General features: G+C 43.4%; 1 protein-coding gene and 1 long non-coding RNA gene across 2 annotated transcripts in view; one reads left to right on the plus strand and one right to left on the minus strand.

Annotated features, from left to right (window-relative positions):
- The window catches only part of STON2 (stonin 2), a 137925-nt gene that overhangs the window by 76037 nt on the left and 41883 nt on the right, over positions 1 to 20005 (plus strand). The gene's annotated exons all lie outside the window — the stretch shown is intronic.
- LOC119239309 (uncharacterized) lies at positions 6421 to 17837 on the minus strand. Its single transcript, XR_005123805.2, has 3 exons — positions 17733 to 17837; positions 14829 to 14959; positions 6421 to 6962 (listed from the first exon to the last, which is right to left on the minus strand). It is a non-coding gene; the product is annotated as an uncharacterized LOC119239309 (long non-coding RNA).

Below are 20005 nucleotides of genomic sequence, written 5' to 3' on the forward strand. Positions count from 1 at the left end.
ATAAAATATCTAGTTTTTTTTTAAATTAATTTATTTGTTTATACAAGCACTGGGTATAGTCAGAAGCGCGGGAGGGCGAGAGAATTCACCAGAGCCAGAGCAGGGAGCAGAGCAGGCACAAGGACTGAAGTACACTGCTGAGGGGAGCAGTGGGCAGCAGGAGAGGTCTATGCGCCATGCGGGACCCTCCTCCGGTGGCCGGGGAGCAGCCGGGGATCGAACTGGCACTGCAGAGGCTGCGGGCAGCTTCGCAACCCAGCGCTCAACCGCTGCGCCACCGGGGAGGCCCAAAATATCTAGTTTTGAGGGTCACTTATGTGCTAGAACCACAGTGGTTTTTTAGAGATTTATTTATGCATACAAGAACTGGGGTACAGGACAGAGGTGTGAGGGGGGGTGCGAGTATTCACAAGAGACAGAGTAGGGAACAGAACAGGCAGATCTACTGAAATACACTGCTGAGGGGAGCATCAGGTGAGACAGGAGAAGTCTTCTGTGCCATGTGAGTCACCTCACTGGCCAGGGATTGAACTTGTGCTGTAGTGGCTGCAGATAGCTTCATAGTGCTACGTCTTAACCCCTTGCACAACCAGGGAAGCCCATGAACCTCAGAATGTTAATGTGACTTTTTTCAGAATTATCCGAAAGCATGCAACCAATAGATATCCTCTCTTGCTCACAGATGGTGTCAGCAAATACACCTATGATTTCAAGAACAGCAAAAATCTGGCCAAAGAAGGCCCTGCCTTGCGGCAGCCCAGTGAAAGCTGAGGCCTCCACTAGCCTCCCACCCCCAGTGAAAACACCAAGGACATTCCTTAGCAGCTTGGTTTCAACCAACCCAGGGGCTGGAGGAGATCTGGTCTCCTACTCTAAGGGGGCTGTAACCCCAGATACAAGTTTATGAGCCATTTTATGGCTGACTTTGAGTTCAAAGGAGGATCTGTTGCGTGGTTTGAGAATAAAAATCAGTCTCTCTCAGACAGCCATGGGGTTTGTTCCCTGGGACGACAATAGCCCAGATCTTCATTAAGCTGTTGGGGAATGAAGGAAGGTCGGGGTTCCCTTGCCCCTGTGCCTCCCACTCCCACAGTGGCTGGCAGCAGTGGGCTAGAATGTATGACTCCTGGGAACTTTGGTTTGGTTTCTACGCCTCTGACCTCGATTCTGCTGGTGAAGAGAGGAGGGGGGATGCAACTTTCAGCCCCAGTTGGACAACATCAGCAGGGTTCTTGGTTTCCCCCGCCCGTGGCTGGAGAGAGGCTAATTTGGTGGACTCACTCAAGGGTCACCTGTCAAAGTTCATCGCTTTGACTGATGGTGGGTGTGGTAGAAAAATGGCTAGGAACTAGCAATTTTGCTTGATACTGGTTTTATTGGTATTCCTCCAACCCAACAGTGGTGAGCTGTGGTCAGGCAGGAATTCTGTGCTGAAGGCCCCAGGACTGGATCTGCCCCTTCTAGACAGTTTCTAAATACAAACAGTGTGAGTACTAGCTGGTAGAGCCTCTGAATGGAATAAACAAAGAACAATTATAAATAACTCATCATATTGTCTGGCACATCATACAACTTCTACCTGCATTTCCAAAGATGGATGGGGCCCAATCCTTGCTGCTTCCAGCACTAGTCAAAGCATCTGTGACAGTCACAAAGGAACAATAAAATTCTAGAAGTTAAAGAAAAAGTCTATTTTTTTTTTGTTTTTGGTTTTTTTTTTGCTTCTACCTAAGAAAGGTTTAGTGGCTCTAGCCTTCAGGTGTTCACTTGCCAGGACACACGTGTGCACACGCACAGACGCATATTTTCCCAGGTGCTGGTGCCTCACGGCTGGAACCCTTAGTCCCACTTGCATATTTTGCCTGACGGTCTTGGTGGTGCCATTTCAGAGTGAACCAATAGGAAGCGACTAAGCAGACCCCAAAGGTGAGCAGGAATCTGAGTCATAGTCTCTTCTGCTTCCTCCTTTGTCCTGACATAATCACAAGGCAGCTTGTTATGGCTCGTTTTCCAGAAAGGTAAGAAAAGTGGATTGCGAAGTCCCATCTGGAGAGCTAGCTAACCCTGGGGCATGGTGGGCTTTGAGTAGGTGCTCACAGCTAGTGTGACAAGGTGATGTATGCCCTGGGGGAGGGAATCTGGGAAAATAAAACTAGCACACCTGAAATAATTAGCCACCAATTAAGTGCTAATTCATGTGCTACTGACCTAGTGTTGGAGTGCGAGGTGGGTGAGGGTAAATGGGGGAGGAGGGGCCAGACACCGCCTCCCTGAGCACCTAGTGCTCCGTTTTGCTGATGATTGAGCAATGTTGTAAAAAAATGCACTTACATTATGAATAAATGCATGGAATATATCTTTTAAAAGATTAGATCAGGGTTTTAATTTTAAGCATTTCACCATAAAAGTTTTATAATAAAGAATATTTTAAGAGGGAAATAAAAAGCAATCCCATATTCCCAACACAATTTATCAAAGACTATATAGCTCATTCTTCATCTCTCCAGTGTTCAGTCCCGTGCCTGGCACACAAAGGGGGCTTAGGAGCATTTGTACGTGGTCAGCAGCACCATTTACTATTGTATATATCCAGACTGTGATGTCTAAGGGGTGCTAAATCAGCGCCTCTTGCCTGCCAGCACCTCTACTGTATCCTAACTCCCCTTTCTCTCTGAGCAAGGCTGGGGTGGAGGTTGGGCAGCTGGGGGAGAGCTGGGAAGCATCTCCACTAGACAGTTGGGCCTCCCTCTGAGAGAATAAGGATTGACAGGTTGGTGCTGGTGGAGGGTGCTCCCCCACTCTGCCTGGATGATGTGAATGTTTCCCCTTTGCCTCTTGCCAACCTCCACAAAGAGCACCCTCATTCCCAAGGTATCAGTGCCAACAAGTTTTGTGGCTTCGGCTTACCTGCTTTTCAAGTAAAGCTGACTTACCTGTTGGTACTTGCACAGCTTTGAAGAGTCAATCACAGGCTCAGTTGATGGAAGGGAATTAACATTGATACAGTGTCTCCTGGGATTCCCAGCCGCTCTCCTCTCTTTCCCACTAGCCAATTTATAGGTAGGCTTTAAGACACAGGTGGCTGAGCTGTGCACATCCTTGGTCTGGAATCCCTGGGTGTGTGAGTTTCCTAGGGCACTGTACCAAGATACCATAAAGTGGGTGGCCTAAAAGAAAAGAAATGTATTCTCATAGTTCTGGAGGCTACAAATCCCAAATCAGCGTGTCAGTCAGGCCATGTTCCCTTGACTGTGAGGAAGATTCCTTCCTCACCTTCTCTAATGATTACTGGCCATCCTTGGCTAATTCTTGGCTCCTGGCAGCAGGACTCTAACCTCTGCCTCCACTTCACAATTCTATAACAAATAAATTGGTCTTCTTCCCTGTGTATCTGTGTCTCTATGCACTTTTATTTATTTATGCATACAAGAGGGGGTGTCGGCCAGAGGTGCAGGGGGTAGAGCTGAGAGGGTTCACCAGAGAGACAGAGTGGGGAGCAGAACAGGCAGATGTACTGAAATACACTGCTGAGGAAGCAGCAGGTGAGACAAGAGAGGTCTGCTGTGCCACGTGATTAACTCCCTGGCTAGGGATCGAACTCGTGCTGCAGTGGCAAACCGATAGTTTGCCCCACCAGGGAGGCCCACTATGCACTTTCTTATAATGACACCCATGGTTGGATTTAGAGCCCCCCCAAGCCGATATGACTTCATCTTAACTGGATTACAGTTGCAAAGACTATTTCCAAATAAGGTCACACTCACAGGTTGAACCAACCTTTTGAAGGGATGAAACTCAAACCACAACACTGGAAAGCCTTCAACACACCCCAGGCAAACTCACAGTTAATAACAGTACAAATAAGTCTCTCTTTTAGTGAAAATTGATACCTTCTCTAATGATGTAGTTAAGTTCATCTTACTTCCCTCTCTTGCCTAGCCCTGTGATTACCAGTAGTACTTATTTTCAAAATAGCTGATGGGACTAATTCACCTGGAAGCAAATAATGCCCTTTTCCATTCCTGCATATAATTAGGTGTAAATTCATGAGTAGAGACTGTTTTGTTTGTTTCTGTATCCCCAGGAACTTGAAATAAAGTCATCGCAGGCTTGGGACAAAGTTAAGCCAATCCACCCTTTACTCACCCAACATATATCAGCAGCTGCTGTTTTCCAGGCATTGTACTGGGTGCCGGGGACACAACTGAGAAACTAGTAGTAACTGTCAGCTGTTGAGAGTCTCCTATTTTTTGGATATCAGAACAGGCTCTTTGGATACTTTATCATGAATCCTCACAAAGCCACAGGCTATTTATTATTATTATAAATATTTTATTATTATCACCATTTCAGAAATGACATGACTGTAGGATAAGAATGTTAAAAATTTGACCAAAGTTCATGGAGTTCACAAGGGTCAGATTCAAGTTTGAATCTCAACAATGTACTGTGTGGACAGATCTTCTCTACCCTTTTATTGAAGGTTTCTGATTAATGTTTCTAGTTGTTTTCCCCCAAAGTCTGCCTTTTTAAATTTAACCAAGTCATCTTTTTAGCATAATAGATTTAATGAAATATATAGATAAAAGTAACAGATTATTTAATGTAACACCTCACAGCCAAAAACAGAAGTGAGAAACACATGCTCTCATTTTAGACAAATGTAAACTCTTAATAACAGTAGCCTACCAGTTAAGAAGTAATGGGAGAAAAATCATGATTTCCTAATCCCTATGAAGTAATACTCAGGTCCTGATTCTAGGTGGTTGCTAAGCATCCAAATCAGAGATAATCGTATATAAGTTGAGCTCTGATTAAGGTACACAGGACCACTTAGCAACTAACTATTCTCTCTAAAAATCGAATCTGAACTTGATCAAACCTCTAAATTTAACTATGAATTCACAGAAAAAAAACAGGAATAGATAAATGTGTTAAATCAAACTATCCTCAAGGAGTGAATTGTGTGACAATCTACATAACAAAAGAACCTGGTGTTTTAGCAATAAATTAAGGGAAAATAACATGTGAAAAGCACCTTTAGATGGAAAAAATAGCATTTATCAACCAATTGTAGGATTGATTTGAACTACCAAAAAATCACCCAAAATGTTTAATATTTATCAAATATTAAACAATGTTTAAGTAATTATAGTTCATTTCTGAATGTGATAGCATTTTGGTTATATTTACAAACAGAATCCCTAGCCTCTAGGAATACTTGCAGAATTAATAAAATTAATTCTTATTAATTTATTAATAGAATTAATAAAATGATACTAGTAATTTTCTCCAGAATAATCCAGAGTGGGTTAGGGATATGCATGCAACAAGATTTGAATGAATTGATAATTGTTGAAGCTGGTACTATATATATATATATATATATATATATATATATATATATATATATGGAGTCTTGTGACACTACTTTTCTCTCATTTGATAATTTTCATAACAAAATGTTTAAACTAGTTGCAGAAATATATTAAAAGGAAATAGTTTAGAAGGTCTGATACAGCAAGATGAATGGAGGAAAAGGTCTGTGACCACATGAAAATAATCTGGTCCATTTTCTACTGTTGATAGGATTGTGCTTTCCTGCCAGTTATTCTGATGGACCTACTTTGGGAACAGCAGGGCCATGGCTGGGGACCACGAGCAGCCAAAGCAACTTGGTTCCTGTTAACTAGTTACCAAGCTTTACTGCTCACTTAAATGAACATACGTAGCAGTGATGGTCACTATCTGACATTTGTGCAGTCCTTTGCCATTTACAAAATGTTCTACAGACTTCTTTCAGTTAATGTGCACTCACAGCCTTGTTAGGTAAATGAAATTATCCTCACTTGAGAGACCAGGAAGCTGTAACTCTGAACTGTGACTTGAGCAGAGCAAAAGTGAAGCTTCCTTGCCTGTCTTCGATTGCTGCTGTTCCTGCATGTCTCCTGCTGCAGAGCAGCGAAGCCAGCATTTCTGTGTGCATATGTCAGCTTGGGGCTGTGCCAGGTGTAGACATCTTTCTGGATGGATGGTCTTTGATGAATTTAACTGAGAATCAGGCACAAAGCATTAGACATGAAGATTATGCTAAACAGAGGACAAGAAAGGGTCAAATACCCCCAAAATGAATAAATTTCTGTCATGTTCTCAGCCTGTGCTCAAAGTTACAGTCTAATATTGGGGTAGATGTCAAAGCTGGAGGAGGGATTAGTTAAGTTCCCCATTTTTTTTATCTTTTAGAGTAAACTGCAAAGTATTTTTTAAAACTGTAACTGCATTTAAAAAATGCAAGTCCTCTAGCAAGTCTTTCAGTCTGTCTCTGTTACTTTACTGTCAAGACTTTCCTTGCCTGGGAAGTTGGGTGGAGAGAGAGAGATCGTTATAGGACAGGGAGAGGGGCAGCCCAAGCCCCGCAAACCTGCCTATTCTACAGGGGTTCTGCCATCCGCCGCATCAACACAAAACATATGAGACTTTAATGGGAAGGAACTTTAATAAAACTAGGAAACAATACAGGTAAGGCAAAGAGTCTAGTTTCTAAATGAAGCACCCAAAGTTACCCGTCCCCTCGTGGGTAAAACTCCATCCATATGGGATCGGCCCAGAACAAGGCCCCAAAGCCTGCCACAAGTCTAAAGCATCTTCCAGTGGGGACCCACAGAAAAGAAACAACCAGACAAGCCCAGAAGGAAAAGAGCAAAATCAACATCAAGATAAAAGCTGCCATTGTCACCTCCCCACGGGTCTCACCCACATCTGTGTCACCCAGTCCACGACCAAAAGACAAGCGCAGTTTCTTCACATTGTCTCTAGGCTCCACGCGCCTCCTCCAGGTCTCGGCTCCATCCTGCTTCCTTCCTTCCTCAGTCTCTTCTGCAGCTTCTCCTCTTCCTGCTCAGCTCCACCCTCCCTTGGGTGGGGCAGGGAACCTGGAACTTCCTCCTTTCTTGGGGACCACCCTGTTACAAGATGAGCAAAAGTGAAGAGAAAGAAAGAAATAATGATTGATTGGCAGGAGGATCAGGTCAAAGCCTAGACACCCCAAATCAAGCAACGGCCTTGGGTGATTTCTCAAACTACGGAGATGCTCCCACAACAAGGTTGGGGTAAATAGCCCAGTAGACTGATTTCAAAGGCTCTCTGGCATTTACAGAAAAATATATTAAGAGAATAAGAACGTATTGATTTACATTTCTCTAGACAGTGTTCTGAGAGAAATGAGTCAAATCATTCCTCAAATGACCTTTGCAATTCTAGGGAAAGCTATTTCTAATTAAATATTTGGTGCTTGTTCTAACCATATTAACATCACATAAGATTCATGACACACTCTGTTCTGCATCCCTACACACTATGGGGATGCACATTTGAATTTTGTGTCATGGCTGAGACACTAGGACAGGTATGTGCCCTCAGGGAGGACCCACATATTGTCTGAAAATCATTTCATTCATTAGTAAAAAGGTTGTAGGAGCCAATTTTGAAATCTCTGCATCATGGAAATGATTGAGATTTATTGTGGCTCTGTTTTTTCAAGATCTTACTGATCATGTCGGGAATTTATAAGAAGCCAAGGTGAGGTATTGGAGCAGAACCCACAAGACAAGAGCCTGTTAACAATGAACCTGCTCTGTAAATGGTGACTGCACTTCATCAGATCCTTCTCACAGTGGCCTGGGGTGCAACTTTGGTCTTTGGTTCCTCCCCATCCTGTACATCAGTGTCAGGTATGGAGCCTTCCATAGCTATAGCCAGAAAAGGAAGGAGACGGCTGCCCTGATATTCCATCGTGAAGCATCCTGTGAGCCACATAGGGGGACCCTTTTAGGAAGTGGTCAATCTTTATTATAGATCTGCTTTTGCTTTTCTTGACTCTTCCTTGCCAGTAGCAATTCGATATGCTGATATGGAATGTCTCCACTGTATCATTAAGTTTTTTAAAAAGTGCCAACTAACACGTCATGGATACACTCAATCCTGGCTATGTGACAGTGGTATCCACTTATCTCTGGGTTTGCTTTCTGTAGTTTGTTACCCATTTCACCCAGGATTTGAAAATATTAAGTTCAACTATGAGAGAGAGACCACATTCACAGAACCTTTATAAGAGAATAATGACATAATGGTTCCATTTTATTATTGTGGTTGCTATTTTCTTACTGTGCCTAATTCATAAATTGATCATAGGTCTGTATGTATAGGAAAGAGCATGTATAAGGTTTGGTGCTATCTGAGGTTTCAGGCATTCACTGGGTGGGTTGGCCTTGAGGATAAGGGAGAGACTGCTGTATTTTTAAATGGGTATCTGTATATGCTTTATACACATAACAGTTTCTGAGGCAGAGACACAAGATTTCTAACAGTGTTACCTTTGGGGAATGAGACTAGTTATTATTTTTAAAAAGGTAGATTTTTACTTTTTACTTTATACTCCTACATACTATTTAATATTTTTTGTCATAGTTTTTTTTTTTTTTTTTCCAAAAAAGGTGTTTTTATTGTATTCAGGCTACTATAACAAAATGGCACAGACTGGGTGTCTTAGAAACAACAGAATTTATTTTTCATGGTGCTGGAGGCTGGAAGTCTGAGGTCAGGGCGCCAGCGTGGGCAGGTGAGGCTCCTCTTCTGGGGTGCAAACTGTTTGTATCCTCACGTATTGAGTGCAGAGGCTGCCAGCTCTGCAGAATCTCCTCTTTGAGAGCACTAATTCCATTTTTGGGAGCTTTGCCCTCATGACCTAATCACCTCCCAAAGGCCCCACCCCAACGCCATTGTACTGGGGGAGAACACAAGTATTGAGATGCAGGAGAGGAGTACAAAAGTACAATAGCCCAAAAGATCCTTTCCTCCCAAGGAGGGTGTCTGGGGAAACTGGGGAATGGAAACAGCACTCTCTGTCCTGAGCTTGGGAGCTAAGATATATATTTGCATATTAGAGTTGTGAGAATTTACAGTCGAGAACCCGTTCTAGTACATTTTCTACATTTTTTGTACCTATTGGCATCCTGCAGAATTAGACACCATGCCATATCAGTGTTTGAAATAGTATAAAGATTTATGAACATGTGACCTAGTTTTAGTCCAGTGGCAAGTGGAAGAGAAGTGAACAGGGGGAGACATGCCTGGTGACTTGGTGAGACTATAACACAGAGTCTCAGATTTGGGCAAACTGTGTCCAAATGCTGGGTGCACCGTCTGCACACTGGCTGATTCCTGAGGCCACCTGAAGGGTAAATGTGCAAAAAATCAGGCTTTTATACCCTCCCACCGTCTATGACCTGCACCTGTGGCCTTGCACGCACACCTATAATTATGGACACATGGACCCAGAGAGCACGGAGTGTGCACATATGTAAATAGGGACACCCATGATGAGGGGCGAGGGGATGTAAGGATGGTGCCACTCTGAGTCGGCACAACTACAGAGAGGAGACCGCCAGAAAGATACTGAGAGGGAAAGCTGGTCTGTCCCCTGATTCAGCAATAAAGGCCTAATAAAAATCCACCAAAGTCTCCAAAATTATCTTTTCACCTGATGATGAACCTACCCAGCCTGGAATGGTTGCAAAACACCACCCAACCTCTGAGCTCCAGTGGACTGAGATGTGAAGGGGAAAGAATGATACCTCCCTTGTCTGGGTAGTTACAGGATTTAATAAGTGCCTGGTCCCGTCAGTGCTGCTCTGTGTTAATTCCTTTCTGCTCACGCTCAGCTGCATTGCTCCAGCTTCCCCTACGGTACTGCTCTGCCTTTGTTCATGAACACCCACGCTTAAAAAACAGACAGGTGACTGAGGGATCCCTCCATGTGTGAAAGCCTTCATTTCAGTATTTATGGAAGGCAGCTATCAAGTAACGAGGTCTTGCATTTTCAGTGTGAAACCATTTACAAAACCGTGATTTCTAGATAACCAACTTCAGGAATGTACCTCTAGTAGAATGCAAAGTTCAGACCTGGGAAACTCTTGAGAATCCTGTTTCTCTAAAACTTAGAGCCTAAATGATAGAGAAATTCATTGTGTAAGTCACAATCAGATTTGCCTGCTCCAGACCATTGCATGCCCCTGAACCAGGGCAGCCCCTTGGCCTCATTTCCTGTGACAGCGTTAATGCTCTAGCACAGTGGAAACACATTTCAGGGTTAAACTTTAAAGTATGTGTTCTAAAGCACTGCTTTAGAACAAAGTAACCTTTGCATTAAGCTCTGGGAATCTAATTACCCGAGTGTTATTTGCCTTCCCAAAGTACTCATGCCTTTGCAGATCCAGTTTAAAGTTCAGGAAGTACTAACAAAAGGAATCAGAAGCAAGATCTCTCATACAGCCTCGGAAGAATCTCCCTGCCTGCGCCTGGCCTCTCCCTCCTCCTGGGTGTGCCCAGCCTGGGAAGACCAGTGAGTAACCTGCTCATTTTTTTTTTTTTTTATCTTGGCCCTTCCCACCCAGACAAGAGGACGGAGTGGCAGACAGGCAGGCAGATGGCTGAGAGTCCCGGTCAAGCATGCAAAGAGCTTACCTGCACCCACACCCAAGTCTTGGACCCCTCACCGCCCTCACCCCACCCCAGGAGGATTCTGAGCCCCGGTGAGGGTCTGCAGGGGTCCTGCGCTCCCTGTGGTAAGGGCTGCCAGCAGTGGGGCCACTTCATTCATTTTAATTACTCTGGTGTGGGCTTTTCTTTCCCGCTGTTTCGATGGGATTTAGTCGAGATGCCATTTATTTTGTTTAGATAGGAGGGTTTCTGGTAGAATTGAAGGTGTTTTGTTTGGTTAGTTGGTTAGTTCTGAGACAAAGAAATGCCTTTTCCCAGCAGGGTTTATTAGAACTTGTAACCTGATAGCCTGCCCTTGGACCAAACTTAACATACTAATTACCTCTGGTTAGTACTACTTACCCCTTCAGCCCTAGGGGGGGAGTAGAGGGGGGGCAGGGGGTGGTAGTGGGGGCAGGGGGCAGTGGGGGGCACATAGCTTACCAAATAGGATTTGAGGAAGGGAAAGTGCTAAGGATTGTGGGCATTTTAATATCTGGGCATCTCTGACTAATTGAAAAGTAGCTTAATTGCTACCTTAGCTTTAAAAGAGATCAAGAGGACAGTTTTGTCCAAAACAAAACAAGCAAATAAAAACCCTGTTTAAAAGATTGCAATATTGAATGATAAATGCCAGAAGAGGCTTTGAGTAAAAGAGTTAAAGAGAAGCTGGCCTAATTAAACATGAACATGGAGATTTTGAATGAAATCTGTGGTGCTCTGGGTGGGGGAAAAAGTAATATTCAATGTGGGATTCATGTGGTATTTGAGGGAGAAAACTGAGATCTTTGTATGGTGTGTTGAGAACCCTTTGAGGGGAGGCTCGGAAGGCAATGGAGGAGGCTGGAAAGCAGGTTTTCTTGCGTAGGGCTGGTGCCAAGAACTTCTCCCTCAATGGCTGTGGGTGAGAGAGTAATTCAGAGCAGTCAAGCGCTGCATTGTTAACAGGCTTTTGAGTTTCAAATATTTATTCTAAACACAAGCTGTTGATTGCACTGGCATGTGAAGGAATAAAACTGCCTCTGGCTCCTGACCATGCCCAAACTTTAATACCTGAGGAGGAGTCCCACCCCAAATTCTAGGAAAGATAAGACTATGCATAGCATCAATTTTATACTACACTACTATAGTACATTTCAGAGAGCCCTGTTTCCATAACAGCCTCGAGCCGTGACACTGTGATGACCTTATAGTGCCAAGATGATGAACTAAGGGTTTTCTAGCAGAATGGCCTCGACTGGCAGCACTTCTGTGACACACATGCAAGGTGTGCCCAGGTGTCTCTGCAGGATGCAGCGCAGGTGATTTTCCTGGCACTGCTTTGAGGCAACTTAATGCTTCCCTGAAAAGAGCAGCCTGCACTGAGCATATCTAGCTTTATACAGCAGCAGTAAACAATAGCCCTAAAATTCAGTCTACCAACATGACACATCTGAACTTCCTGGCATGTAAGAAGGGCATAAAGTCTGCATGCGTGTGTGTTGAAGTGGAGAAGACCACAGAGTGCAAATCCTCTAGGATTGTATACCTCTCTTCAAAGCCCCAGGAAAGTACAGGATGTCATGCAGAAAGGAACTAATTCTTCATCATTGTCATTAACCATGTGCCTGTGGTGATAATGCCAGTAGCTTGCTTGCTTATAGCTTTGGCTATAAGCCTGGCTAATTAATCAAAAATGTAGATTGACAGCAGCCCCATCAGCCAGCTCATTAGACATCCAAGAAGGTCACTTATTTTGTTAGCAGGTGAGCAGGAGGAGATTGGGATGATTTTAACTAGAAATGTGAGGTTTAGGTTTGTGACTCTTCAGGGATGAATCCAAAACCAGTGGATGCCACTGTGAGCTGCTCCTGGAGTTGACAGCACCTTCCTGGCCCTCAAAGGCCTTTGTCCTTTGGCTGTGACACATCACAGTATAAAAGCATTACCATCCCTCCCAAACCTACTTCTCTTCCAGACATTGACTCAGCAGTAGAATACAGTTTGGCAGGGCATGGGCAGCACTTCCCATTGTTGGCCTGTTCTATAGGTTTTCACACTTCCTAAGGTTTCTTCTTACGGTAAGTGGAAGACAATATCTTCTTGAATTTGGCTTTTCTGAGTCATCTTTATAGTAAATCTTATGCTTGTTTCATTATATATATTTTAAAGATTTATTTATTTATGAATACAAGAACTGAGGTACAGGCCAGAGTTGTGAGGGGTGAGAGGATCCACCAGAGACAGAGTGAGGAACAGAACAGGCAGACTGACTGAAACACACTGCTGAGGGGAGCAGCGGGCGAGACGGGAGAGGTCTGCTGCGCCATGTGGGTAGCTCCTTGGCTGGGGGATAGAACTCGTGCTGCGGAGGCTGCAGATAGCTTCATAGGTTGTGGCTTAACCCCTTGCACCACCAGGGAGGCCCTCATTTTATATATATATATATATATATATATATATATATATATTTTATCTGTTCTTGTTGTGTAGTCTTTTAGGCAGTGCAGCGAGCCTATCAAGCAGATTGAAAACTGGCCAGACAATGGGAACCGTACCACGTGCTGATCACATCTTTGTACTGGAGCAGCGGGTACTTTGTACCTCGCTTCTGTATTCCCTCCAAGGAACCTTTAGGCATTGCCTAGTTCTGGCCAGCCCCTTCTTTGCCAGCCTGTGTTTTCTGGTTTCTGGAATTCCTTTCTCTACCACCCACTGTTGTCCCAGACCTCACAAGTAGGTGTTTAAAGAATTTGAGTGGAGCTCACTGAAAGGTCATGTTGATTTCACACAAAAACAGACAGCAGCACCTTCGTTGTAGAAATACTACAACTGCTGCTACCTGCCAGCTCGACTGCAACATCATAGAACCTGGATCAGGGAAAACAGTTGTGGATTGAGCTACTGTCTTTTCAGTACATTTCCTAAATGGCCACAGTTGTGGCAAGGGTGAGTGAAGTAGAGAAATGCCATAAAGGAGGCGTAGCCAGAGGCTGGTGGCTAAGATGTAATTAGCATCAGCCTGAAATATTCATCGAGGTCTAGCTTCCTGGCCCTCGGGGTATTTGCTGGTTTTCTGTGTTATCCTTTATCCTGTGATATTTCTGAATTGCTTATTGGTGCTCCTCATATTTATGTTGTGGGGTCCTTTGGAGCATGTAGTCCTGATGATCATGGGTCACGTTGCCTCTGTAGGCCTGGAAGGGACTCACAGAGTTGCCCTCACAAAGCCTTATGTCATACACATCATCTTTAAAAGCTCCAAGGATACTATAAAATAGTGCTGATAGTTAAGTAGATTGCTTTTGCTTTAGATCAAGCTGAGATCTTAAAGATTAAATAGGATGTGTTCATGTGTATCAGTAGGAGTAGAAATGAGGAATATCAGAAAAAGCTTCCACCTGAGGATTTCATTTTTGAGATTAGCATGAACACTTTGGTCTTCATGTAGAAATCACAATTGATCAGAGGTGGCAATCTCCCCACCTCCCCCATTATTTTTAATAATAGATTGCAAAAATGACCTCTTATCCCCACCTCCCCTGCTTCTCTTGTGATGTGACTTTGACTTTGTAGCTCCTCTTATGGAGAGGTGGAGTCTGTTTCCCCAGCCCCTGAATCTGGAATTCATAACTTACCCTGGCCAATGGGATTGTAACAGGGTGGTCCCCAGGAAAGGGGGAGGTTCCAGGTTCCCTGCCCCACCCAAATAGAGGGTGGAGCTGAGCAGGAAGAGAAGAAGCTATAGAGGAGAATGAGGAAGGAAGCAGAAGGGAGCCAGGAGACCTGGAGGAGGCACATGGGGCCTCGAGACATGTGAAGAAACTGCACTTGCCTTTTGGTCGTGGACTGGGTGACACAGATGTGGGTGAGACCCATGGGGAGGTGACAATGGCAGCTTTTATCCTGATTTTGATTTTGCTCTTTTCCTTCCGGGCTTGTCTGGTTGTTTCTGACCCTTTTCTGTGGGTCCCCACTGGAAGATGCTTTAGACTTGTGGCAGGGTTTGGGGCCTTGCTCTGGGCCAATCCCATTTGGGTGGAGTTTTACCCACGAGGGGACGGGTAACTTTGAGTGCTTGATTTAGAAACTAGATTCTTTGCCTTTCCTGTATTGTTTCCTAGTTGTATTAAAGTTCCTTCCCATTAAAGTCTCATGTTTTGTGTTGATGTGGTGGATGACAGAACTCATTTAGAATAGGCAGGTTTGCAGGGTTTGGGCTGCCCCTCTCCCTGCCCTGTAACAGGATGAACAGAAGCTAAAGTGTGTTTGTGTACTGCTCCCCAGCCTAGGTTCTGAGAGCCCTCTCTCACCTCTGCTGGCTTCTTTGGAATCCAGCCTTGTCACCACGTGGTCCCTCCTGAGCTCATTTGCTGTGACCCAGAGACCCTTGTCACCCCAGTGGACAGCAGTCCTATATCAAACATGTGAGACAATGGTAGACCTGCAAGTAATGGAGACACATGAGTGGACCCAGCAGAGAGGAGACAATCCAGACCCATGGGTTCATGAGCAATAATCAATACATATTGCTTTAAGCTGCTGAGGTTTGGAATAATTTGTTAGGCAGACAATAACTAACTGACATGTGTGATTTTCTGGAGATAGTTCTTCTGTGTTCACTTTGAGGCTATTCATGTCATCACAAATGTTTAGTGAAACTCAGAAGATATTCAACTATGAGATGGAGGAGTTCTAGTAGGTGGGGAAGGGCCCCAATTCTTTTGATCATCAACATTACTTTGAGACTTTTGTTAACAACACAGATGCCTAGGCCTGTGCCAGGGTTCAGCCAAATATATATAGATAGAAATCTAGAAAGCTTTGGTGATTGACTAGGTTTAAAAACTTATAACCCTATGGTTATGTCAGTTCCTTCTATCACTAAATGATATAGTGATTCCACTTTAGGTGTACTTTGGTAAATAACACTTGGCTGGTTCAGAGTTCATTGACTTAGTCTACTTCCATAAACTTTATAATCATCTTTGGGCAAAAGTACATTGACCCTGATCCTGGATGGGAGAAAGTTAACAGGAACAAATTAATGGCTGGAATTATGTTTTGTTTTTCATTCATCCCTGGGAATTTAGAATATGGTATGGAATCTATGAATAAATGCTGGCAATGTAAAGGACTCTGTGTTGGGAAACTTACTTGAAAAAGGTAAAAGGTGGTGTTTTAACTCTTAGACTGTAGGTGAATTTGACTATGGGGATTGTCTCAGTTGCTGCAATAATGCTGCCTTACAAGGAACCACAAAATGTCAGTGTCTTACAGCAGGTTGGTGTGGGGACAATCAGTTAACCTAGACTGGGCAGATTTAGGATTGGCTTTACATGTCCTTCATCCTCACCCTGGGACAAACTGTTAGCTTGCATGCATTCTTCCATGGTGATGGCAGAGACACAGCACAAGCCGCACTGAGCAAGCTTCTGATTGTGTCATTAATCTGTTAACATTTTGTTGATCAAGGTAAGTCACATGACCAAACCCAGTATCAAAGGGCAGGAAAATAAATATTTTCAGGGAGAAATTGTCAGTCATGTGGCAAGGAACATGGATACTGAGAGAGGTGAGGAATGAGGGTCCTACTAGTGATTTTTTCATAGTGGGTGAGGAGCATGTGAGGGAGTTATAAATTGTCCTGCTTTGGAAAGCTGCTGAAGCCATAGCTGGATACCAGAGCAACCAAGAGGGAGAATAGTGTCCATTTTCTTGAACTAACCTGAACCTTGTAATGTGGAAGTAGCCTCAGTCTTTGCTATGTGATCTGTCTAATGGGATTTTGAAATGAAAAGAATTCTTGCAAGTACCTCAAATGTCATAGTTACAATTAAAACTGGGGACTAGGTTTAATTGTTCAATACCCACTTCTAGGAAGGCCATTATATTGGGGGGCGGAGTCATTACTTTCAATCACACAATGTCCTTTTTGTTATCATTAGTTTTCAGGCAAAAACAAACAAACAAAAAAACACAAAAAAATATTTCATCTACACCGAACATTTGGGTCCTTCTTGCAAACCTAGTCCAGTGTTGCAATGGTGAAAAGAGACAGGTGAAGATCACTCCCTGATGAAACTTCTTTCCCTGATTAGTTTTGTGAAAGGCTTGTGCTTCTGCCTCTAGTGGAGATAAGAAACCAGAGTTTGAAAGTACAGTTGAGGTTCTCCAATATTCTCCAGGGCAGAAAAACCGTGTTTTATGGTGTTACTGAGAATAATAATGGAATACTTTATTTCAGGTCACTGATTTGTAGGCATTGCTCATTCTGTGCCTCTGGAGCTCCATGGTGTATCAGATATACCTCTGATGAAACTGAGAGTACAAAGGATTATATGACTTCCCTGAGACCACATCTAGTAGCCAACCAAGATTAGCAACCTGCCCTCTTGGTTTTTAGCTTTTCCTTGAAAATCTGATTGATGCTGCCTTGTTTCCCAAAAAGCTTGTGAGGATATCATTACCTATATACTTCATCCTGCTAAGAAACTCCAACCTCCCCCTATTAATTCTCCAAGGGAAACAAGTCTAGCAGGAAGGTGTTCGATCATACGAGATTGCACCACAATGTAAGGCAAAGTAAGCTGGATAATAGGTCATTTCTAAATCCGATTTCCTAAGGTTCCATCTGTCTTGAAACAGATGTAAGTTGGAGTGGGGACTGTTGAAAAGTCACTCCCCAGGTCCTTATGACTGTGCTGCTTTTGTATATTTTCTGAGACTTCACCTGCCATTTCTGTTGCCTGGTGACTATTCAGCAATTGCTTCCAGCGCTTCTCCGACAAACAATGCTGTTTCTATTTTATGTGAAAAACTGACTTGATTAAACACCTCGTTTAAATCAGTGCTTTGCAGGAGGCATGATCTGATTGGTATTTTTGTCATACTAACACATGGAAACAGATAATTGTGTGATTAATGTATATATATATATATATATATAATCTGATTATCACAGATATGTTGTTTCCCTTCTGGTGATGTCTTTACTGAAAACTGATGCTACATCATATCGATGGTACATAAAATATCTGAGCAATGATTTAATATCATCCTTTTGCTCAACACCAAGAGCTATGTCTGCATGTTTACCGCAGAAAACCTATGAGCTGGCATAACAGAATGTGAACAAATAGTTTTGGGTGAATGAATAAATAGGTGAATGTTAGGATGACAACATTCAGCTCCTAAGGAAATTTTTGATATCTTACCTGGTGTTTCTGCTTCTGAGGAAGGGCACTGATGGGTTAATATTTTCTCCCGGAGCCGCAGGGATTTGGATGTGGATCTCAGCTGGGAGCTGCTGGAATCACATTCTTTCTGCTACTATAGCAACAGGTTGAGAATTCTGCGGGCATTGTCGCCTGCCTGTGTTGGAAATGTCCACACTCAAACGACTTCATTGTCTGGGAACAACTTTTTTTTTTCCTATGATGTTTCCACGAAGCATCTTCTTTCAGAGACAAAGAGACTCACACAAAGCAGGAGCTAAGAATCATCAAAGTGGCAGAGTGAGATCTTATTTAGGTTGGAGGGACATTTCCAGTCTTTCGTCCCCTAAGAGGTGTGAGGTGGGGAAGGAATGGAGGTTTGATCTGTAATCAATAGCACCACTTTCTCCCTTCTTAACAGGCCTCTCTTCTCAGAGACATCCCCTGGCAATATTGGAAAATGTTCTCTTACCATCATTGCTTAACAAATAGAGAGTTAAACTCTTGCATTATTACCCAGATTCCCTTCTAAGTCTGCAGATACTAGAATGAATGAGAATGTAGAATCCCCTTTTCACTTACCTGCCTTTCTGATCAACTCTACCTGCATTGTTTACTGGGACATGCTAAGGTGGATGAGAAGTAGAGGGTTATTTTTTCACTTAATGTCACAGTATTAGAAAGAGAAGAGAGGAAAAGGTGGCACCCCAGAGATTAGCTGCTCAGGCAGCACTAACTTCCAGGGGTTTCCCAGGCCCTTAACACTGTCAACCTGTGACTGAGGTCTGTGCCTTGCGTCACGCCAGATGGGGTGATGATAGAACGTAGGGCTGCTTGTAGCTCTTACCCAGCTAATGGATGAAATCTATAGACCCGTAAAGCGCACTTTGGATTTATTATCACATCGCCACAGTATTGTTATGACTTCTATATCTTGTTTCCATTTTGCACATAGACAAAAGGGAAATTGGCCTGCTTCACTCTTTGTTCTGTAGCAAGCCTTTCTCCAGAGCAGTACTGAGTTCTTGTACTAAATGTCCAATTTTAAAAAACTTTTATCGCCAACCCATTACCTACCATTTGAATATGGGATAATCCCTTGACCTTTATGTCTCAGGATCCCATGATCACCATCCTGTGTCTGCTGGGACTACTGCAACTGCTCTTCCAGTGGTGAGAGTCCAAAGAGCTCTGGACTGGGAGCCAGGAGCCTGATTTGAGGTATCTAGTCCTAGTGAAAGGGTCGTGGGCAGCTCATATGGGAATTTTCATCCCACACTGTGTAAAATGAAAGACTTGGATGACATTTCTAGGATTTCGCTCACATCTTTTGCACACAGTAGAGGTGACATGCCAGTTGTTTTAAAAATAGAAAGGGCATTGCTTTGTTGACCGGCTTGTAATTTGCAAGGCACTAGGAGACTCTGAGGTGTTGCCATTTGCCTCGACCTCCTCAGGCTTCAAGTCTCTCTCTTGGGGTTTTTTAAAATCAAATTTCCTTCTTGCCCATGAGCTGAGGGCTCTGTGAGCACGCACCCAATCTGTTTTGTTCACCATTGATTCTGGGTGTAAGTGCCTCTTGATAGATATTCCTAGAATGACAGGGGGCACTATATTAGGTCTCATGGAGAGTGCAAAGATGATGGAATCATAGTCTCCACCCTCAAGGATCTTTATAATTATTGCCCTGTTCCTCTTCCACACCCCACACCCAAAATATGCTTCGGGGACTTAAAACAGAAGAACCCTGGGTTCTTTTGATCTGATCACTAGATAGGTTTAAATTTTCCATGATTGGACTGACTGGTCTTTTGTGACAGAGTCCATAAAATAAAGCAAGGCCCTGGAAGAATTATGGAAGATAGAATCAACAGTGGAAGTAGCAGAACAAAAAAGGAAAGAGAGAGAGAGAGAGAGGAAAAGAGAACAGAGGAAGAGGGAGGGAAGGGAGGCAGAGAGGCAAGGAGAGTGAACACCTGAGACTGTCTTTTTAATTAATTTGCCAATAAGTAAAGGTCCTTTTTTCTTTTTCCCTTTTTTGACTGCCGGACTTTACAGTCGAGGATGTTATTCTTAAACAGAATTCTTACATCAAGTGTTGAATAATGGCACAAGGAGTTTGCTATCAGAATTTACACAAAAGGTTCAGCAGACTGGACTCCAGAAATCTTTTTTGCTTTCAAAAACCAGAAAGGTCCCATTTTCCAAAAGGATTGACAGGTTCCTCTAGACCAGTCCAGTTATGGCAATGGCATCACGAGCCCAAGAGCTAG

Source organism: Talpa occidentalis, unplaced genomic scaffold (assembly GCF_014898055.3).
Source record: "Talpa occidentalis isolate TD23 unplaced genomic scaffold, MPIMG_talOcc4v2.1 talOcc4.11, whole genome shotgun sequence".
NCBI lineage: Eukaryota > Metazoa > Chordata > Mammalia > Eulipotyphla > Talpidae > Talpa > Talpa occidentalis.